At 38.3% G+C, this 23557-nt stretch overlaps 1 long non-coding RNA gene across 1 annotated transcript; it reads left to right on the top strand.

Moving 5' to 3' along the window:
- The first annotated feature begins 8021 nt into the window (after positions 1 to 8021).
- On the top strand, positions 8022 to 23046 carry LOC143349816 (uncharacterized). Its single transcript, XR_013081000.1, has 3 exons — positions 8022 to 8879; positions 9342 to 9415; positions 23002 to 23046. It is a non-coding gene; the product is annotated as an uncharacterized LOC143349816 (long non-coding RNA).
- Positions 23047 to 23557: the final 511 nt, after the last annotated feature.

The following is a 23557-nucleotide window of genomic DNA, read 5'->3' as shown; positions in this document are numbered from 1 at the left end:
ACCCTAAAGGAGAGTATGTACCTGAGGAACCAAAGACGATAAATGAAGCCATGAGTACGTCGGAACGAGAGGACTGACTAGAGGCTATTCGCACGGAATACAATGGCTTGATGGAAAACAATACCTGGACCTTGGTAAGTAGACCAAAAGGCAAGAAATTACTAAAGTGTAAATGGGTTTTTAAGGTTAAAAGACACCAGGACGGCTCCATAGGAAAGTACAAAGCTAGATTGGTTGCTAGAGGTGATCAACAGAGAGAAGGGGTCGACTTCGACGAAATTGTTGCACCAGTAGCGAGACTAGAGACGATACGCACCCTACTTGCGTCGAGTGTCGCCAGGAGAATGCACGTTCACCAATTGGATGTGGTGACGGCCTACGTTCAGGGAGATCTACATGACGAAATATACATAGAGCAACCTGAGATGTTCGTGAAACCGGGTCAAGAGAAAAAGGTTTGCAAGCTAAACAGGCCATTGTACGCATTAAAACAAGCAGGTCGTGAATGGTATCGACGACTGGACGACTACTTAGCTAAGTTAGGATTTAAGTACATAGCAGAGTTTCTCTTTCGACGAAAATTCAATTTTAACGATCGTCTTGTTGCGTTTTTTAATATAATGGCGGACGTGTTTCCCATTAATCAACCGGTGCTTAACATGTACACCCCTAATGCAATAATATCTACGAAATATTTAATAAAATTCGAAATTTAATCTAATTAATGCAATATTCAATTTTCCCACTACACATTACCGAGTGTTAACCACGCGCCCAAAGCGACGCATTAGCACGGAACCGTCGCTCATCTACTGTTTTCGTAAACGGTCGGTGTGACCAGCAAACGACGTACAGTGACTCGCATTAATATTCGGATACCATGCTGTGTGCGAGATTATTGCTCTATATATTTGTTTACACTAATGTTATTGAATTGTTTTTTTCGTAATATATTAAAACACTTATTGTAGTTAGTAGAAACATAAACTTTATTTATTTCACACACATAGTTTTTTGCAAAATACGTGATAAAGTCAAGAATGTCGAAATTTAACATCGCAAAAATATTCGGACACAACAGTTTATTGGCTGTAGTAAGTCGTTGGATCCAGTCGGTTATTTTGCTAGTGTACATTGTTTGTAAACATAACGTCTAGCGTGCATCAAAGAGTCAGTACTGTTATTGACTTCGTTAATAGTAGACGTATTATTAGTGAATATGGGACGAAAAGGCAAAAATACATCCTTTGAAATTCGACAACTGGTTATTTACCACAAAGAAAAGGGAAAATCATATCGAGAAATAGCCAAATTGCTAAATGTAAGCAAGAGTGCTGTAGCAGATATTGTACACAGGTATATTCATGAAGATCGAATCGATTCAATTCGGCAAAAGGGACGTCCAAAATTATTAGATTCTCGCGAAGAACGCAAGATTGTTAGAAAAATAAAGAATGATCGTAAAAAAAGTGCTATAAAACTAGCTGCCGAATTATTCCAAGAATCTGGAAAGAAAGTGCATCCCGACACAGTGCGTCGGGTATTAAAAAACCATGGATACAACGGCAGGGTTCCACGAAGAAAACCATACATAAACGAAGTGAATCGTAAGAAACGATTAAATTTTGCTAAAGACTACGTTTCTAAAGACCAAACATGGTGGAACAATGTAATATTTGCGGATGAAAGCAAATTTAATCTTTTTGGGTCAGATGGACGAAGAACGATATGGCGTAAAATCAACGAAGAATTGAAATTAAAAAATTTGAGAGCAACAGTGAAACACGGAGATGGCAGTGTAATGGTGTGGGGTTGCATCTCAACTGCAGGTGTTGGTGAACTAGTTTTTATCGACGGCATTTTAGATAAGATGAAATATTTAGACTTATTGAAACAAAATTTAATCAAAAGTGCTGTTAATATGAACATACGCAATAGTTTTAAGTTTTATCAGGACAACGATCCTAAGCACAAATCGAGAATCGTTCAGGAATACTTACTATATAACTGTCCTAAAGTGTTACACCCTCCGCCTCAATCGCCAGATTTAAATCCTATTGAGAATTTATGGAATCAATTGGATCGTAAAATTCGAACAACACCCATAAAAACAATAAAAGAATTAAAAGAACGTTTATTACCAGAATGGAAATGTATAACACAGGAATATTTAAATAAAATTATAACAAATATGCCCAAATGATTACAGGAAGTAATAAGACAAAAGGGTCAACCTACAAAATATTAATACTGTTCAAAAAATATGTATATTTTATATAAAATTTATGTAAGTTATTCACTCTCCGAATATTTTTGCGATGTTAAATTTCGACATTCTTGACTTTATCACTTATTTTGCAAAAAATTATGTGTGAAATAAATAAAGTTTATGTTTCTACTAACTACAATAAGTGTTTTAATATATTACGAAAAAAACAATTCAATAACACTAGTGTAAACAAATATATAGAGCAATAATCTCGCACACAGCATGGTGTCCGAATATTAATGCGAGTCACTGTACGTGGCCACGAGTTTTCACGTCTGGGCAGAATTCAATATGTAATAGCACTAGTTTTTTGCAAATATCTCACCAACTAAGCGCGAGCGGGGGTAATATGTATAGGAAAAAGTTGTTCAAAATGTATATTTCTACAACATATTTCAAAATCATCGAAATCGATGAGGTGTACCCTAATCTAAATAATTACCGATGGGAAAAGCAAAGGAAAATTGACTGACAAGGTTATCGGTGATTTGACAATTTACTATGGTTTGGCTATTAGAAGACATTGTCATTCGATGAAGTTTTAAAAGCTATAAAATCTGTATATGAAAATCTTTCATCACAGGATTTGTTAGAGCGGTGCTTAGGAGCGAAGATGGAAAATAATAATGAATCTCTAAATTCATTGGTTTGAACCTTTGCTCCAAAACATATTCATGCTGGAACCGCTACGGTTGAAATCGCCACATTCTTGGCTGCCTGCATTTTTAACGAAGGGTTTTCAAGCATATTAAAAATATTATTCACGATGGGTGTCAAAATCAGATAGCAAGCAAAGCGATATGTGATGTTACGCGACCAAAATAGAATTGACTGTTCCGAAAGACGAGCGTCAGCCGCTTCAAAAAAAGCTAGGACTGCTAGAAGAGAAGCACTGTCTGACAAAAATCAATTTCACGAGACAGAGGAAGGAGCCATTTATGGACCCGGATCGGCTGATTAATTAGTAAGAATCAATAATTTCATTCAAACCTCATCAAACAGTACGAAAACTTTAAACATGGTTTTCTCAAAACCATGTTCTACAAATTGGCAACCACGATATCTCAGAAATCAATTGGCTGATTCAGCTCAAACTTAGTATACACCTTCAGTAGACTGTTTTCTAACGTTGGTAGCAGAATTGAGTCAAAATCTTTTTGTTGTGTTTTCTTTTAACTTCTAGAAGAGGCAAAAACAGGAAAAATCGGTAATTAAAGTTTAGCATACCGCCATTTTGAAAAGAAGTATTTTTTTTGACCGTATCTGGTACCAACCTTCACAACACCCATATAAATTAAGAATATGTTTGATTTATTTTTTTCAGATGTATACAACGTCCACAACATTGGTTGCTAATTACAGGTTTTTCCCGCGCACCATCATACTTAAGGATACAAAAATACGTAACATTTTTTTTTTGTGCACATTTCTAAAGAAGCAATAAATATGTCCAAAAAATTTTAGAAAGAAAACCCAAACAGTTTTAAATTTATTCTATCCTACAAATTACCTCCAAAACAGCAGTATACGCGACAATACTGCCTTAATGCAAACGCACTTGGAAGCAAAGGATAATGCTAAGATTAAATGTGTGTAATGATTCAGACTTAGAAGATGAAACAGAAAATCAGATTGAGACACAAGAAAATATTGAAGCTGCAGAAGGTAACGAAGATTCCTCGTTTGTGGATGCAGTAGAACATCAAGCAATAAAAGAAGGTCAAACAAGACAAGAGATAGCAAATATAAGAAAATCTGGTAGCAAAAAAGATTTCCGAAAATATATGATGAGTACGTCTTTCTAACATATGAAAAAGCAGTAAAAGGTGTAGACAAAGAATTGTGGAAGAAAGCAATTGATAAAGAGAAACAATCGATTAAGCAAAATGAAGTATGAAAACTTGTGGATAAAGAAGAAACAACGAATAAAAGAATTTTAAGTTCCAAATGGATATTCAAATCCAAAAGTAATGGAATGTATAAAACAAGACTTGTAGCAAGAGGATGTGAGCAAAAATATATAGATATAGTCCAGTTGTAAACATTAAAGCATTAAGGATAGTAATTGCATTGGCAACAATAAAGGAAAAGCATATAGCAGCGTTTGATATTAAAACCATGTTTTTGTATGGAAATTTGAAAGAAGAGTTATACTTAAGCGTACCAGAAGGCTTTATGGAAAATCCAAAGTTTGCAAATTGCAGAAGACCATATATGATCTCAAACAAACTCCATTGACCTGGAATTTGAAATTTATCGAATTCCTGAAAGAAATGAATTTGAGATCTACGTCTCTGGAATCATGTGTCTCTGTAAACGAATCAAAAACATTGACACTGGCCTTGTGTGTAGATGATGGATTAATTATGAGGGAGATGATCTATTTTTTGGAGAAATTAGGTGAGAAATTTAAAATTAATACTGATATTAATCTAAAATCATTTTTAGGAATTAATCACGTTTGGGAAAAGAATAGTCTTAAATTAAATCAATGAAGTTATACCAAACAAATTCTGGAAGAATATGGAATGTCAGATTCAAAGAGTGCAGATACTCTAAATGGTACATACGATTTCAATGAAGAAAAAGAGGCAAGTCAGACTAATTTCCCATATAGACAATCTGTGGGAAATTTATTCTACTTGAGCAACAGAATTACAGATTTGGTATATGCTGGAAATCAAGTCAGCAGATACGTAGTAAGATATGTAGTATAAAATAATTGTAATTTAGGAATACGATATCAAGTAGATGATTTTGCCAGATTTTGCCAGATACTTACAAATTCAAAAAAGTACCATAGGTTACGTTATTGTTTTTGCTAATAGACCCATAAGTTGGTGCAGTGGAAAACAACCAATTGTTACTTTATCAAGCGTAGAGACGGAATTTGTTCCTGCCGCAGAATGTATGAAAGATATTTTATATACAGAAACGTTGATAGAGGAACTAATGAATGTAAAAGTAACAGCTAAATTATAGATAGATAGTCAAAGCGCATTACCAATAAAAGAACTGAACATATAGATGATAGGTATCATTTTTTGATAGAGGAATTTAAAGAAGGATTGTTAAAGTTAGAACATTGCCGATCAGTGGAACAATTAGCTGATGTTTTTACAAAATCGTTAATTAGATTAAAGTTTGACTTGTGTAAAGATAAATTAGTAACTGAATAAGTTTGATTTAATATGTGAATTGGAAAAATGCTATACTTAGGGGAGCATGTTCAGAAAAACACATTTATTGTTTCCGGTTTGTAATTATAAGCATTTTAAATTGAGTTCGCAAGACTGTTGCATATGTAATGTGCAGGTGTGTGAGAAGCTATACATGATTATGCGAATGTAGAGGAGCGTTATAAATTAGAAGAAGTCAAATAACGAACCTAACACATGACAGCAACACAATTTGAAGAATACACAACATTGAACTAACCAATAATACAGTTGAGCAAGACAATATAATCCAATGCGTACACAATTACATAAATGATATCTGAAGTCCAGTAGATCAGGAAAACCAAACAATGACCACTTCAAAAGACTTGATGAAAATAAGAAAGAAAGTAAATTCACATAAAGCTTCTAGACATGATGAAATGTAAAATACAATACTTAAAAATTTTATAAAAAAAGCAATAGTTCAATTAACATACATTATGAGTGGAATATTCAAATACATATACTTTCCAAAGCATTGGAAAGAAACTAATATGATACCCATCTTTAAACTTGAAAAAAACAAAGCAAATCCAGGAAGTTACAGACTGGCTGACTAATAATATTAAGCAAGATTACAGAAAAGATTATATTAGATAAACTTAAAGACCATGGAGAATAAAATAGGGTAATCAAAGATATACAATTTGGTTTTAGGAAAAAATGCCACACTGTATAATAAGTAGTTAGAATTATTAACGATATAAGCCTAAGTTTTAATAAAAATAAAATAACAATATTATTATTATCTGACATACAGAATATTTTTGATGAGGTTTAGATACATGGTCTTATATAAAAGACGATAATGCAAAAATACCCACTCAACTAAGTAAAACTAATTCATTCCTATATGGTGTAAGGAAATTCAAAATAATATATAACAATGCTAGCTCCAACAAAAAGGAGATTAAAGCAGGTTTTACTCAGGGATTTGTATAAGAACCACAACTAATTAAAATATATCTTAATGATATACCAAAATTTATAAAAACTAAAATTTTCTGATGATACCGTCACATATGCACAATTTTTTAATGCAATAATTGTAATTATTTTTGCAATACAGCATTAATACAATAATGTAGCAAAGGAAATACAAATACACATAAATAATCTAGAGAAATGCTACAATAAATGGAAAATAAATATAAATCCAGACAAAACAGAAGTCATAATTTTTAGTAAAAAGAAAGAACATTAAAATATTTATGCCAATAATAATATACATATAACACAAATACATCACCAATAAAGAGCGTGAAATACCTTTGGATTCGTAACTAATCTACCAAAATCACATTGCAGAAACTCTGAGAAAAGCATAACCTATCTTAAAGAATTCTAGAGAAGTCTAACATTGTTCTAAATTTACGATCTCACTGCAATTCTGCAGGGCTCATACCTATAGTGCAGAGTAGTGACGATCTTTAGTGAAATATAAATTGAACGAACACATTCAACCTATCATTATTCCGTCTTAATAATTTAAATTTTTTTTTAAACGTTCTCACCGCATTTTCAGCTGCAACGTTTAGCGCCGAGTGATACGCAGCCGTATTGTGGTTTATTAAATCATTATCATATTTATATAATTCTGTGTTTTGATGTTATTTATCCCATGTTTGTATCCCGTGTTTGGACCACGTGCAAAAATATTCTTTAAAAGGTCAAATCGTTGTTTCCGCAGTCATATTTTTCATTTCTTTAATGTTAATCCATTTAGAGAATACATAAATAATTATTAAATACATTACCCCCTCTATTGAATCTGAGAAAATCCGCGTGAAGACGATGATTTGGCCCGTCTGGTCAATCCCACGTGTGCGATGATGATTTCCACGGATTATTTGTATTTTTTAGACACACCTCACATGATTCACACACATTTTCCATCACTCTGTCAATTTCGAGCCACTACATGTATGATCGTGCAATGCCCTTCATACGCGCGATTCCTATGTGCAAACTATGCAATTCGTGTAATAATTCTTTGTACAGGGAGTCCGAAATTACGATTCTGTGTCCCCACATGGCAATACAAACTTGCCAGTCGGGGCGCCGGATGCAGGCTGTGGCGTTGACGGGAAGTCGGATTTCAGTTGTTTAAGAGCGAGAAGGCAAATGTGAGCCTTTCTCTCTCGACTCCCACGAGGCGGTCCGAAATTACTTCGGGCAGCTTCGGAGAATCAAGAAAGAGGGCACGCGACAGTTTGCCTTTGTCGACTTTCCGAAACTCTACAAGCCAATGTACGCGTGACCTAGCATAGTGTGAGTAGTGCACCGGTGTTAAGTGTGGCATGCTGATCTCTGCTTAGATATTGTATACGGCTCGAAGAGTATCACGTGTATAAACCTGTACAAATCTTTTTGTATACCTTTATTTAAACTCCAACAAGGTTATGAACCCAAGAATCGCAAAGCAGTGAGATAAATAGTATGCAGATAGATTTTTTGCTATATAAGTGGGCATAAGTAAAAACGTCAGTGCCGGAAGGAGAAGCAACAAAAGTGAGGTTATGTGCATGGATGCCACGTGGTCATAAATTCAAATTACAAGTAAAAGACAAAAAGGAAACGAAAATGGCATTGTACTAGTAATCAGTCGATCGGATCGACAAGTTAAATGCAAGCAACTATCGATCGTGGAAATTTAATATTAAGATGGCGTTAGTCCAACGAGAATTGTGGCAACACGTGACTAAAGAAGCAGTAAAACCAACAGGTGACGATGTAGCAGCATTGGAAAGTTACAACCGGAAGGAAGAAAAAGCACTAGCTACAATTTCTCTGAGTGTTGAGCATGACCAGCAAGTGCATATCATTGACTATGAGAGCGCATCTGATGCATGGGAGGTGTTGAAAAATGGATTTGAATCCAAATCACGAGCAAGAACTTTACAATTAAGATAACAAGAAGTGTCAATACGCCTTGAATCTAACGAATCTACGACCTCGTACCTTGCAAGAATAAAAACATGTTGCAATAACTTGAAAGAAGCTGGCTATGAAAAAAGGGATGAATATTTAGCATACATAATGCTAAACAGTTTGCTAGAAAATTATGAAGCTACTGTTATAATATTGGCAAATTTTCAAATCCTCTGACATAAAAGGAATTCTGTTAAATAAATATGACAGAAGGACAACAAAAAAAACAGAGAAGAGCAGTGAACAGAAGGAAGCATATTATCAATCGAAGGATGTACATTACCAAGGTGGGCAAGGTCAACGCAGCAGAGAAGCCTACAATCAAAGCTGGGAACCACAACATCGAATTCCAGACTTCAAGGTGAATGACAGGAAATGTTTCAAATGTGGCAAGCAGGAACACATAGCAAGATACTGTAGAACACCACAGTGGAAGAATAAACCAAATCAAGAATCAGGTACACATTTTTCACATAAGAGTCAGGCCTCATATTTATTAGAAGTAAATAGTGCGCAGTTAGATAATTGTTGGTTACTTGATAGTGGTACAACTCACCATGTGTGCAAGCACAGATAATAGGTTACAAATTACAGAGAAATAGAAAGTGAGGTAATTTATTCTGCTGATAGTAATATAAAGAATAACTTAAGAGTGACTGGAATAAATGACGTAAATAGAGAAACTTATGTGAATAACGATCCCTTCAGCATAACTTTACCAAACGTTTATCATGTACCAAATGTAAGAAGGAACCTAATATCCGTATTGCAAATAGAAAATAGAAATAAGAAAGTAATATTTGATAATGGAAAAGCGATCATCTTGAATAAGGCGAATAATCAAATAGTGGGCGAGGCATTTAGGAAAGATAGTTTATACACTATAAAAGCGGAATGTATGAATATGTTAATTATTTCAGAAAAAGAAACATATATTGTTAGCAATGCGAAGGCGAGCGAGAACGAGACATGTTTTGGTTGAAGGTTTTGCCATGTAAGTATATCAAATATAAAAGAATTGTCAACGAATAACTTTGTGAGAGGGCTAGAAAACGTGAATATTAATAGCATACGTTGTGACGAGTGTAGTATCGAAAAATCTGCAAAAGCTCCGTGTAAGCAGATAATAGATAGGCAAACGAGAGCATTAATACCAGGTGATTCGCGTGAAACAGTACACTTAATTATCTCCGTTTGACTTAAAGATAGAAGAAAATGTTAGAGAAAATAGTTGTACTGTTTAAAGAAGCAAATATGGGGATATAAAAAAACTTTCCGATTGTTGTCATTTTCAAGGTCTTTTGAAGGTCATTGATGATTTTTGGATTGCACCATATATTTTTAAGATCATAGAGTTGTAGCTGATGTCAAGACGAGTACAATGATGTGGTACACTATGACCTTCAAATGACCTGGAACTAAAGAATAGGTTCTATTTCGTTTGATCAACGAAAATTTAATTTCTTAACCGTTTTAGTGCCAGGGGTTTTTAAAAATCCGTGTCGGATTGTGCCATGCAGCGCGATAGTGCTTCGTTCGTTTATCTGCGAGTAATGCCGATCGATGCGATTGCGCGGCTTTTTTTTTCGTTTAAATATGCCGCTCGGCGCGCTTGCGCATCATATTGTTATTCAATTTTTTATTCGTAAAAATTTCATCAGTCATATCAGAAACGTTATACTAAACACTCCAAAGTTTGTAAAATATTCGTATTTTACGTTTTGTTTACGTGATAACATTCTATAATACAGGTTTTGGTTTTCCAATTCAAGAGGTAATTTATACATTAGTTTTTTTTAATTAATTTGATTATTATTCGTGTATCCCTTGAAGGATACGAAAAAGAAAAGAACAAAGTCAAGTTGAAGATCTAATTCAACTTCTGAATCTGACGATAGTAGTAGTTGTAAGATCGTTCCAGTCTCAAAAAGAAGGAGAATAGACATTTTTTATACATCTAGTAGTGAAGATAGTATTCCATGCAATTTTATCTGTTCTGCTACATTTGTAAGTACTTCTATCGATTATACAGGGTGTGGCCGGACGGGTGGTACAACCGAGCAGGGAGTGATACTACATGTAAAAATAAGTTGAAAAAAAGGATTAACGTTTTTTCGTTTGGCGCTTCGTTTTCAAGAAAATCGAGTTTGAAAATTCTATCCAGTACGCGTGCACTGCACTGTCTCCCGAAGTCACTGTTCGTTACAAGTTTCATTTTGCTTACATGTTGTAATGTTGACTTTTCTAATGTTTACATTTTTTCTTCAACCATACGACTTTCTTCTACTTTTAATGTGTCTCGATCAGTCAAGCTGTGACAATGTCTACTTATAGTAACCGCGAATACGTCGAAATTATAGAAGCTTTAGGAGTTTGTTTTTTTTTTTCAATTTTCAAATCGTCGTCTTCCGGACAGAAGAATGATACAGAGGGCAGAGCAAAGATTAATTGAGCGTTGTTCTTTTTACAATTACCATAAGTTTGGTGGCAGTAGAAGATCCCTAAATTTAGAAACAGAAGTTCTTAATACCGTTGCTAATAATACTAAGATAAGTATACGAAAACTTAGTGCTCGTCATAATAGCAATACCAGAACTGTTGGTCGCATATTATGCGATAACAAAATGCATCCATATTCAATACTCGGAGTCCAAGCACTCGAATAACCTGATCGTTTCGCACGATTAAGCTTCTGCGACTGGCTGCTTCAACAGTATGATAACGATAATCAATTTACATTGTACATTTTATGGACAGATGAGTCAATTTTTACACGAGATTTTGCAATTAATTGGCGCAATGTACACTGGTGGTCATCTACAAATCCGTGCATAATTCAAGAAAACCACTTTCAAAGGAAATGGAGTATTAATGACTGAGAAAAGTCTCTTTGACTTTTAAAAAAATAAAGAGACTGCCTTCGCCGACCAAGTTTATGACACTTTGTATTTTGCTTAACGAAAACTCTACAACATTTTTTGCTCATGCTGGCCTTGACTAAATTGTACAAACGCGGTTCTGTGTCATAAATCTGGTCGACTCACCAAAGCCCAAACAGTACTAGTACTTTTAAGCAATCTTGGGCGTAGTCATGATCAATTCGTCAGTGAACAAAAATAATTTATTATTTCAAAGCGGATAATGAATCAATAACAATTTTTAAATTAATACTTAGGTATTTTAACATAAGTAATATAGTTCACGTAATTTAACCTGGTTAACGAAACATACTTAATTAATTATGGTTTGAAAAAACTCGTAGAAAATTAATAGTCTTCAACTGTGCGATATCTTTCAAAACAATGAGGTACATGTAATGCAACTCGACATTTGTTACATTCCCACGTCGTTTTACTTCTTTTCTTTTGTTTCGTACATACTTTGCAAGCTCTCGTTGGGTTTTTTTTCAATGGCGTGGGATCTATATGCTTCGGAAAGTGACCCCAATGTTGCGCCTGTAGTCTCATTGGTATATTAAGTATATTTCCATTCGATAATGGTTCTCGTCTGTTATAATCTTGCGATGGCACGGTTTGTAATAATCCTTCAACTATTCGAAGTCTATACTTGCTGTAATTCTATTTCTTAGCCATATTATTTCTGTTGTACAGAATATATGAATTCAAAAGTGCCATATCACATATCTAGAAAAAGATTTTTCGGTATATCTTCACGAATTTCCTCATAATAGGGACACTCGCTAGTACCTGATCCTGGCGATCAATACCAATCATTCCCTTGTTGTAATAAACAATACATCTTGGTTTGAAAGTAGGGCTTAGGTGACTTCTGTTTTGAGCAATCATTTCTGCATTTTCGTGTTTTGTAGAAATAATATGGACGCCATTACAGCTTCTTATTATGCATTTTCCTTTTTTTAATTTTGCTTTAACAAAATCTCTCGGCATATTTTTTCTATTGCAACGTACTGTCCCAAGAACATTTATGCCATTTTTAACCGAAGTTAAAAACAGTTTCGGTAAAGAATACCAGTTGTCTATACAGGGTGTTCGGCCAACCCTGGGAAAAATTTTAATGGGAGATTTTAGAGGCTAAAATAAGATGAAAATCAAGAATACTAATTTGTTGATGGTGGCTTCGTTAAGAAGTTATTAACGTTTAAAATTCCGCCAATACTGAATTTTTTTCTCGAAAGTGGATAGGATTTCGAGGGTATGTCTAATGATAAAAAATTATTGTAATTGACCCCCGCAACCGAAAATAATTTTTCTAGAACGATTTGAAATTTTTTAATTTCGTCGAAAAATTTCACACCTTCTCGAATTTTTTTCTAGAAAGTGGGTAGAATTTCGGGGGTATGTCTATTCACCAAAAACGATTGTAATTGACCCCCGCAACCGAAAATAATTTTTCCAGAAGGATTTGAAACTTTTCAATTTCGTCGAAAAATTTAGGCACCCTATTATAATACTGCCTGTCGATTTTTCTTAAAAATTCGTTTTTGATTTCTAATCATTTCGTTTGACGTCCTACAGAAAAGTTGTTTAATACTTTTTTGTAGGTACCTATGGGCTCTACTTCAGAAAAAAGTTTCATTGAAATATATTCACTATTATAGGAGTTATGGCTGTTTGAAAATTGGACCATTTTTATGGGGGTTTTCTAACATTACGGGGCCAAGGAACAACCTTTCGAATATTTGTATAATTGCTACATATTCTACACTAAAATACACGGCGTTTGGTTTTTTGAACATTAAAATCGTCCAATCCGTTCAGAAGTTATGGTGTTTTAAAGATTCGCATGAAAATTACGGGAAGCATTTTTAGCCTGAAATTATATTTTCGGTAAGGAATTTTTTTCTCGAAAATGGTTAGGATTTCGAGGGTACGTTTATTAACCAAAAGTGATTATAATTGGTCCCTGCAATTAAAAATAATTTTTTTAGAACGATTTGAAATTTTTTAATTTTGTCGAACAATTTCACATCTTCTCGAATTTTGTTCTCGATACTGGGTAGGATTTCGGGGGTATATCTATTCCTCAAAAATGATTCTAATCGACCCTTGCGATCGGAAATATTTTTTTTAGAACGATTTGAAATTTTTTAATTTAATTGTTAATAACTTTTTAATGAAACCTCCATCAACAAATTGGTATTCTTGATTTTCGTTTTATTTTGGCCTCTAGAATCCCCCATTAAAATTTTTCCCAGAGGTGGCCGAACACCCTGTATATAACGTATGTCCTTTATTTAGTATTGATTTCAATAACTCCATCACAACAGTTTCAGATGCACTGTAATCATGATTTATTTTATCGTTTCCTGTATATATCTTGAAATTATAGCAGTAGCCCAATGCTGATTCGCACAATTTATAAAATTTAATCCCAAATCTCGCCCTTTTCGAAGGATTAAATTGTTTACAAGACATGCGTCCCTTAAATGTTATCAATGATTCATCGATCAAGATATTCTCTTCCATTACATGTACTTCTTCAAATTTTTCATTAAAATAGTTTATCACAGGTCTCACTTTACGTAAGTTATCCCTGTTGTCAGTCTCTCCGTTATTTGCAAAGTGGAGAAACCTAGAGATTTGCAAAAACCTTTTCAATGGAATACTTTTTTTTGAATATGGGTGTTTCTATAATGGCTCTTTTAGACCAGTTCATCTGGATTTTTGTTTCTTTTTACTTGAGCCATTATTGTGCACAATGCAAAGTATATTTTAATTTCATTGCAATCTACTGGGCTTAAAGTTTCATCAATTCTCTTTCTTTTATGTTCACAGCTTATTGTTTTTTCTGTGTACCGATTCGTTTCCTGGACAATAATATTCCAAAAACATTGTTAAACATTAGATTAAAAAAGTCTAACTCTCTATTATTTTTACCTAACTGATCTAAAATTGCTGTTCTTATGCCAGGAGTTTGCATATACTCCCAGATTTTTGGCTCGTTATTTTTTTCTTCCCAAAACCATGGCTCCGATAATTGTTGATAAATGCTATCTTCTTCGTCGGAGTCATCTTCAATGATTAATTTTCGTAAACGTTTTTGTAAGAAAGATGCTATTATGATCAGGACAGCGGTCGGGCGTTTTAATAAAATTAACACGGGGTGGACTTTCTAAAATTGTATTCTGTGACTGCTCACGGCAAAAGCCAATACAATTCTGTACCCTGATAGAAAACTAGGGTCGTGAGGGCACCCTTGATAGTACGGCCCTCCTTTTGCCAAGTCTCTTGACCGAACCTCCTTTAAGAGGGGGAAACGCGCCAAGAAGAAACACATGGCCTGCTTCAGGCATTTATTTATTTCGATTTTTCTAACATTCAGCCATACTAACAATCAAGTCTGGCCTCAGACTTTACAATAAAATTAATCTTTTGATTTTGGCTAAAAATAAAAGGGTTGTCGTCGTGACATGATACCGTAGCATCACTCACGATCAACTATGGATACCGTTGTATCCCTTATTGACAACCACCCTGCCTGTGATACGCCTTCGGGTCCGTCTAGTTCGGAACCCTTCTCCGCACAGATACCGTTGTACCTGGCGAAGGATGTTTACCTAAGGTACCTGCGTACCTATACTCAGCAACTTTGACACCGTCGTGTCCGTCTACCTCACGCTCTTCTCCGCTAAGATACCGTTGTACCCGCGAAGGATATTTGCCTAAGGTACCCTTGTACCCATGCTCGGCAACTTTGACATCGTATGTGTCCGTTTGGCTCAACGCCCTTCCTCGTTAAGATACCATCGTATCCGCGAAGGATAACTTTCTTGGGTCATTCCCGTTGGAACGCTGTTGGGTGACCCCTTTTCGTCCTTCTCCCTCATCAGGTGCTTAGGCCGTTGCCCTCGCTCGCCGGATTTTGCCTGGTCGCCGGGCAAAGTCCCTCCTGGTGCTTATCGAAGCCTTACGCTTTCGATCCACCCTGACATTTCTGTGAACAAACTTGTCAGATTGTCCGTAGATCGGGATATAAATGCCTTATATTATCACCACCGAACACATCGAATAATAAGTTCTATTTATTAATGTTGAGAGAAAAAAGGGTCCAGAAACATTCTAATTCCACGCGCGAATTCTTCCAAGGAGTGGGGCAATACGATTCAGAGCGCGACGAGCGTGTGACAATTTCTCAATATTCGGCACTTCCTTCACAAAACCGATAGCGAGCGATTGTATTAACGGGGCAGTCTGAATAAACTTACTTTTTACCGGAATTCTCCTTTTTCTTAAATTACCGTAACAATTAATATATAATAACCACGATAACAGAATGCCGCCGCATAGACGCAGTTTCGCAAAGACACAAAACGACTCTCTCATTCGACACCATGCCAGAACAAACGACAATCCACTTGCCACGCTATGCCGTTGTCTCAACCATGCCGTTATCGATCCACACTCACTAACAAAATTCAAACAAATGTGAGATTGCATTTGAACTTATGTGACAGTCGATCGTTAACGAACGACTATCCGTACTAAAACCAATGATATTTTAAATTAAGAAAAAGAATATAGCGATGGTTATTATTCGATATCGTGGTCGTCCCCTTAGATCGTAATCCACGGTTTCATCTTATCGGCTGCAACGACTGTTCGTAATCGTTTCGCCTCTTCCCGTAGATCTTCTACGTCATAGCGGTCATTCGGTAGCACCGCTCGAACCTTGAATGGTCCTTTGTACTTCGGCAGCAACTTTCAGCTGCTCCTCGTTGCAGGTTCATTGGGCATTCGTATCAATACGAGTTCGTCAACGATATACGTACCATACAGTGATGACTTGATGGCTAGGCACGCCGATTGGTCATAGCGTCATAGCGGCGCCCGTCCTCACACGTATTATCGCTATTGGCTGGAGGGCTCACAACTACAATTCCATTACGTGACGAAGGACGCGAACGAAACGTATCGAGATAGAGTAGGATAGAACAAGAGTTAGCGACATTGGCGTAACCACGCGCTCAGAATACTAACCATGAATAGAACAAAAATCTTTCCTTACATTTTACAGTATCATTATAATTCGTAAAAATTATAAAAATGGTATCTTACCTTATAAATCTTCGGAAGAGCTGCTGCTGTCTTCGCTGTCTTCTGAATTGTCAAAAATTTCTGATACCAAGTCATCCATGGCATCCTCCAATAAATTGTCTTTTTCCCAATATTTCTTCTCTAAATCTTCTGTGTGGCGACAAAGATTTTCCCACTCACCAACACTTGTCCGATTTACTGCTTCTTCCGCAATGGTTTGCAATTCATTCACTGTTAATGTGGACGGATTTCTTTCGCGTATTCTCCGTTTTATTAATGCCCAGGCCAACTCAATGGGATTCAAATCACACATACCTGTATACGGTGGTAATCGCAGTACAATGTGTCCATGGCATTTCAGCACTTCATCCACTTTAAATATTTTTTCTGATCCTTTATGTTTTTATATTAAGTGTACTAATTCATATTTTTTCATGTCTGAAGCCAGTCCATCATGTCGCTCTTCTTTGCATACTTCGATGGTGGCCTATTCATTTGGACGGAGTGATATGGAGCATTGTCCATCACAATAACACTATTTGGTGCGATATTCGGCAAAAGTTTTTCAGTCATCCACTTTTCAAAATTAATGGCATTCATTTGACCATGATAGTCGCCACTTGTGCTGTTCGCTTTGAACATCAACAATGCATTGTTGACGAAGCCACTCTTCCCATCAGCATGGATAATTATAAACCGGTGAGAAGAACTGGTATTTTTCACAATACCACATGTATCATCGCTCTGCCAGCACTTTCCGAAAGATAAGGTATTATCAACCCATGTTTCATCAATATAAATAATATTTTTGTTTGCCTTTCTATAATGAGCAATTGCCTTTAAATATTTCCCTCTCCAGGCAACAATATTAGGCTTTTCAATTAATATCTGTCCTATATTAACACTTTTTTCCCACGTATACCCCATGCTCTTTAATAATTTGTGTAGTGTGTGTAATTTCCATGGGAAAACAATTTTTTCCCTTATCGCGGCTAACAATTTTGGACCAGTCGGCACAATTTTTTTCTCCACGTAAAACTCGTGGATAATATTTCTAATCACTATTTTATTTTCCTCCGTGCAATGGAATTTTTTCTCGATACTTTTCGGCCGTTTCTTCCCTGGCGATAATAACTTTCCTTCTTCAGACGTTGAACTTGCCTTTCGAATCCTGATGATCGTTCTGATCGACCAACCAGTGTATTCGGCAACACGTGCATTTGCCTACTGTATTGGGCGCAGAAGTTCACCCTTTGACGCTTTCTCGTCACATTTTGCCGCTATCCTTTTCACCATGGTCCTCGCTTCACTGCGAACTGTTTGACCTTTTTTGTGCGATTCCATTATAAATAAACACTAAACTGTAATACTAATTGTAACACTAAATGTACCACTGAACTTTAGCACTGAAATTTTATATTTTAATACTAAACGTATCACTAAACTTTGATATTACACTAACTAAAATTAATATTAATATTGTATAAAATATATAAAATAATATAAAATATTCCATCTTATACTAAATAAGAAATCTCTGAAGAGACTTTGTAATTTTTTGGTCGCTTTTTGCTCAAGAGAAATTAGTTGTTGCTCACTAAATTATTCTCGAAATTCTCCGAGGAATATCTTGGAGTCTGGCGTGAAATCGCCCTCTAGGACAAATTCTCCAGGAATGCGCATTGTCGTACCGAACATAAATTCCGCGGGCGACGCGTTAGTATCTAACCGTACCCGCGCACGCAACCCTAGCAATACCGTCGGAAGTTTTCGCGACCAATTTGTCTCACACGCGTGGCACATGAACGCTGCTTTTAGGTCTCGGTGCTATCGCTCGATCATTCCGTTGGATGCTGGGTGATATGCGGTCGTTCTCGATCGTCGGCACCCGATGAGTGCTAATATGGATTCGATAAATTGGGACTCGAACTGCGTTCCTTGGTCGGTTGTAACTATTTTGAGGGCTCCGTAACGAGACACCCAGGTGTCGAAGAACGTCTTCGCCACCGTTTGCGCCCCTATTTCTCGTAACGGCACGGCTTCAGCATCGTCAAAATGTACCAATATCCGTCCGACTCCTGCAATGGCCCTACTATGTCCACGTGGACCTGGTCGTTTCGCCCATCGGGTGCCACGAATGGTGCCGGATTATTCCTTACGTGGCGCGTGACCTTAGATGTTTGGCACGGAATGCAGTTTTTACACCAATTCGACACGTCGCGACACATATTTGGCCATACGTATCTTTGCCGTATAATTCTATCGGTTACCTTAGCGCTCGGATGTGCCAGCGCGTGAAACAGATGGAAAACTTTTTTTCTAAGGGCGCCAGGGATAAAAGGGCGTACCGTTTCGCCCGACTGTTCACAGTATAACCGCGTGTGGGCCGGCCCCCACATAAACCGCACGAGTTGGAGAGGATCCGAGACGATGCCAGTCATCCTCTCCAACTCGTCGTCGTTCGCTTGTGCTTGCGCCAGTTCGCACAGCTCAATGTCCGTGGGCAATCTTATTGACTCTATGCGCGACATTGAGTCGGCCACGACGTTGTCGACCCCTGGAAGGTATTCGATCTGGGTCGTAAACTGACTTATATACGACAGCATGCGCACCTGACGCGGATTGGCCTTATCAGCGCGCTGCATAAATGCGTATATAAGTGGTTTATGATCCGTCACGATTTTAAATTTGCGCCCTTCCAGGAAATATTTTAATTGCCTCACGGCGGAATACGTAGCTGTCAACTCCCGATCGTAGGTACTGTATCTTTGTTGTGCGGAGTTGAATTTTTTCGAGAAGAACGCCAGAGGTTTCCACATATCTTCCAGTTTTTGTTCTAACACTGCCCCCATTGCAAATTCGGATGCGTCTGTGACTACCCGCGTCTCGGCATCCCCCGAGGGATGCGCTATCAAGGTCGCGTTTACAAGGCTATCCTTGACTTTCCGAAAGGACTCCTTGGCTTCTTCTGACCAATTTATTACGCTCTTATTTTTTCGCCGCGACTGTGTCAAGTAAGCGTTTAAGGGAGCTTGGAGAGTGGCAGCGTGCGGAATACTTCGTCGGTAAAAATTGATGATTCCAAGAAATCGTCGCAACTCGACGATTGTCTTGGGTTTCCCAAAATTTTGTATCGCGTTAATTTTTCCCGGGGTCGGTTTATAACCTTCTCTATTTATTAGGTGACCTAAAAATGTCAATTCTGGTACACCGAATTGACACTTTTCTACATTTATTGTTAAATGGAATTTTTTAAGTCTCTCGAGGACTGTCCGCGTGTGCGCGATATGTTCTTCCCTTGACGCGGAAGCTATAAATATATCGTCTACATAGACGAATGCAAATTCCAAGTCGCCGAGGGCGCGATTCATGTACCGTTGGAACGTTTGACCGGTGTTACGTAACCCGAACGGCATTGCCAAATATTCGAACAAGTCGAACGGTGTAATCACGGCGGTCTTAGGAATGTCCTCCAGCGCTACCGGGATCTGTTGGTACGCTTGATGTATGTCTAAACAAGAAAATACTGTTTTTCCATGTAAATTTACTGAAAAATCATGGATATGCGGTAAGGGATGCCTATCCGGAACTGTAATATTGTTTAACGCGCGATAATCACCGCACACTCTCCATCCTCCGTCTTTTTTCGGGACCATGTGAATGGGACTGGCCCACGGGCTGCTCGATGGTCTGCAAACCCCAGCCTCCACCAGACGTCGGAACTCCAGCTTGGCTGCTTTGAGCTTGTCTGGTGCGAGGCGCCTAGCGCGCGAGGCAACCGGATGCCCTTCGGTGCAAATATAATGGAATACCCCACGTTCTTGTAGCGGAATTGCTTGGGATATCCCTGTCACTTCCGGAAATTTGAGTAATATCCCCGCTGTTCCCGATAAGCGATCGACGGTGTGCGTCGAGACGTGGTTCACGTTCTTGGTCATGCACCGAATTTGCAATTGGGTCAATGAATCTATTATTTTACGGCCTCCCAAGTCCACGGTAATGGCGTAGTGCGTCAATAAATCAGCACCTACGATCGGGTATAGCACGTATGCTACACAAAAATTCCACGTGATCGGTCGTCGTAGATCGATTTTAATGGTGCGCGTCGACTCGCCATACGTGTCGACACGCGTGTTGTTCGCGGCATAGAGCCGCAGACTGCTGGCCACTGGCTTGCAGTTCCTGGCTACAGGCACAAGAGAAATGTCCGAACCCGTATCAATTAAAAATACCTGTCCTGAAATTTTGTCCTGAACGTGGAGACGTTTTGAATTTACTTGTTTCGTACCCTCACACCCTGTCCCCGCGGGGGAAGGTATTGTTAGTTTTCCGTCCGCGGTGACGGTTTCGGCCACGTACAATTTTCCGGGTCTTTGCACACGTACGCCTTCGCCCCGAACTTACTATGTGCTCAGCACACTGCGGGGGTTGGTTTCGGCGCCGCTCGGCTTCGCTCGCTCGACCCACCAGCAAACGCGCGTTGCCGTGATTTCGACCGCGACCGCGACATCGCTCTTTCGAGGCGCTCGAAGCTGGCCGACATCTTTAATATCGCGTCGGTTAACCTGTCTATTTTCGCCTCTACCGAGTCGCACTTCGTTCGATCCCTAACTCCGACCGATGCGATGACATGGCTGCTGCTTTGCGCGGTGGACTCGTGTATCTGTTCTGCAAGCTCCGCCAAATCTTGCAGTTTTGTTACTTTCGCGGCTACCAGAATGGTTTTCACCATTTCTGGCATCTGGTCCAAAAAAATTGCCCGTATTACCTCATCGTCGCATCGCCCGTCGTCCAGGGCACGCAGTCTATATAATATTTATGACGGCTTCCCTTCCGTCGTAACCTGCCCCTTCAATAGTTGCCGGAGCCGGCTTTCCGCCGATGCCGCGTACGCGGACATAATACGCGCTTTTACTAATTCGTATATCTCGTCCGATCGCGGCCCCGTTAACAAATCCCTAATAGAGGATACGACCTCCGGATCCAATTTTATCTACAGTCTCAGATCCAGCATGTATGGTGCTGCATGAACTTGTGGAAAGTGGTCTTTTAATGGAGATTTTGTTTTGAGAAGAGCCCCTGTATTCATCGACTAAACCCGATTGTTTCTCGTCATTCAAAGGAGGAAATGAAATTTCTTTGTTCGAGTCAAGCACATGGGTCGATAAGGATGAGCTACCTATTTGTTGAGGTGAATCTGTAGTAGAGTTAGGACAATGTTTTGCCAGATGCCCTTCCTTCTTACATTGTGTTAAAATAGGTACGAGTTCGTGCAAAGGTTATGATAAAACCTTGTCTCGTACCCTTTAACGAAGTATGGTCCGGATTACGAGGGATTGGAAATATGGGGGAAAGTGAGTGTACAATTGAAAAATTTCCTTCGCCTGGTCCACCGGACACAGGCCGTTTATTTAAACAAAATAAAATTGAAAATAAACAAAAAAAAATGAAGGAAATTAACAAAACGAAATTAAATTTATCTTTATTATTTTAAAAAATGCAGGAAAAAACCCCGAGCTGATGGCTCGGGAAAAAAAAACCTGCGCCGCCGTCGGCCCCTACGGCTCTCGTCTCGGTTTTCTGTAATCAAAAAGAAATACCGAAATCCGGCGGTTAATACCTGACAACGCTCGGTGCGTTGTCTGACTCGCTCTAATCCACACGCTCCTTCTTCCGTTTACGGTAAACAGGAGCGGGATTCTTACACAGCGTTACACAGCTGTGTTAGCGGACTGTATTATTATTTCAACGTTTCAGATTTTGGAAACGTTGAATTGCAGATGGGGAAGACGAGATTCTAATCTCGATCTTTCCACTGCTGCAGGCTTGGTTTTTGCAGGAGAGGACAACAAGTGGAGGTTGTAAGGCTCCAAAGGTTGTCAACTCCGCGGTCCCTCGCCGTTCCCTGGTCCGTACGGGACCGGTGTGATGCAGAGCCTTAACTGCGCAGAAGCGACTGATTATTAAGGTTCTAACACCACGGTGCCCTTTGAACGTAGTTCTACGTCGAGTGTCCGTACCCACTGACGATCTGGAACCCACGCTCGAGCAGGTCGAAACCAGCCGAGATATTTACCCAGGGAATGCCAATAAGGCCTCTATCGGGTGTTATCCCAAACTTTTGTTTCGATCCTGGAAAACGACGAACCCAACCCAGGGATTTTGCAACGAAGGCTCCCTATAGGTTGGGGTTCTGAACCGTGCAATAGCCAAACAGAGAATCAAGAAATTCTCTCGGTTCTCAAACACGACCACTGATTTCAGCAATACGTGTTTGTCCGTCACAATGGTGGCGATAATCAAGCACTGTTTAAGTGCAATTTGATTATATTCAGCCACCGATGGCGGGTTGTGAAAATTACTCAAATTATCGAGTAAATTTTCCCGTTCCTCTGGTTCATTTACCGCGAAAATCGAGATATTCTTACGAAACCGTAGGGTACGAAATTCGACTTGGCGTGATTCTTTCGAATCCGCAGCAGTCTCTGTTTTGTACCGTTTCGATTAAGTGGATCCACGATCGTATTAGACGAATCTAATTAATCGTATTTATCGATTCCGATAGATTGACAAGGTCGGCTCAGGAGATCCGCACTCGTCGAGAACCAGGTAGCAAGTGTTCCCGTGACATACCTGCTTAACCGTGGCCACGAGAGAGGGGAAATTTTCGTCTCGTGGCGCTGTCTGGTTTAAGCTGTCTGTCTCTTACTAATTTTGTATCCTCTCTGTAATTTTGGCGTATTAACACGTGTTCTCGGAGAACCGTTACTAGGCCGATCGCGTGATTTGTATCGAAAGTAAGTTTGTAGTTTTTCTACACGGTATTGCTCGAAACATATTACGCCACAGAGAAGGCTCTGGAATGTCGCGTAAACTGAGAATACCGTATAAGAAATGTCCTGCTTTTTCTATCGATCACGCGACGATTTAACCGACGTTTTTCAACTAACGAATTAACGCGTTATTTAAACACATTGGAAACACTTCAAATTGTCTGTAGAAATGTATACCCAGTAGTATTATCATAGCTAACTTGTAAGTTCTCTGGTAATTTGTTTACGTCATCCGGGTGAATGTAAACCTGTCTGCGAAAGCTGAGTATGTGTGTGAATCCGACTTCA

This window comes from Colletes latitarsis, chromosome 14 (assembly GCF_051014445.1).
Source record: "Colletes latitarsis isolate SP2378_abdomen chromosome 14, iyColLati1, whole genome shotgun sequence".
Classification (NCBI taxonomy): domain Eukaryota; kingdom Metazoa; phylum Arthropoda; class Insecta; order Hymenoptera; family Colletidae; genus Colletes; species Colletes latitarsis.
Note: the sequence above shows the minus strand (reverse complement) of the source record. Positions and strands in the feature narration are given on the sequence as shown.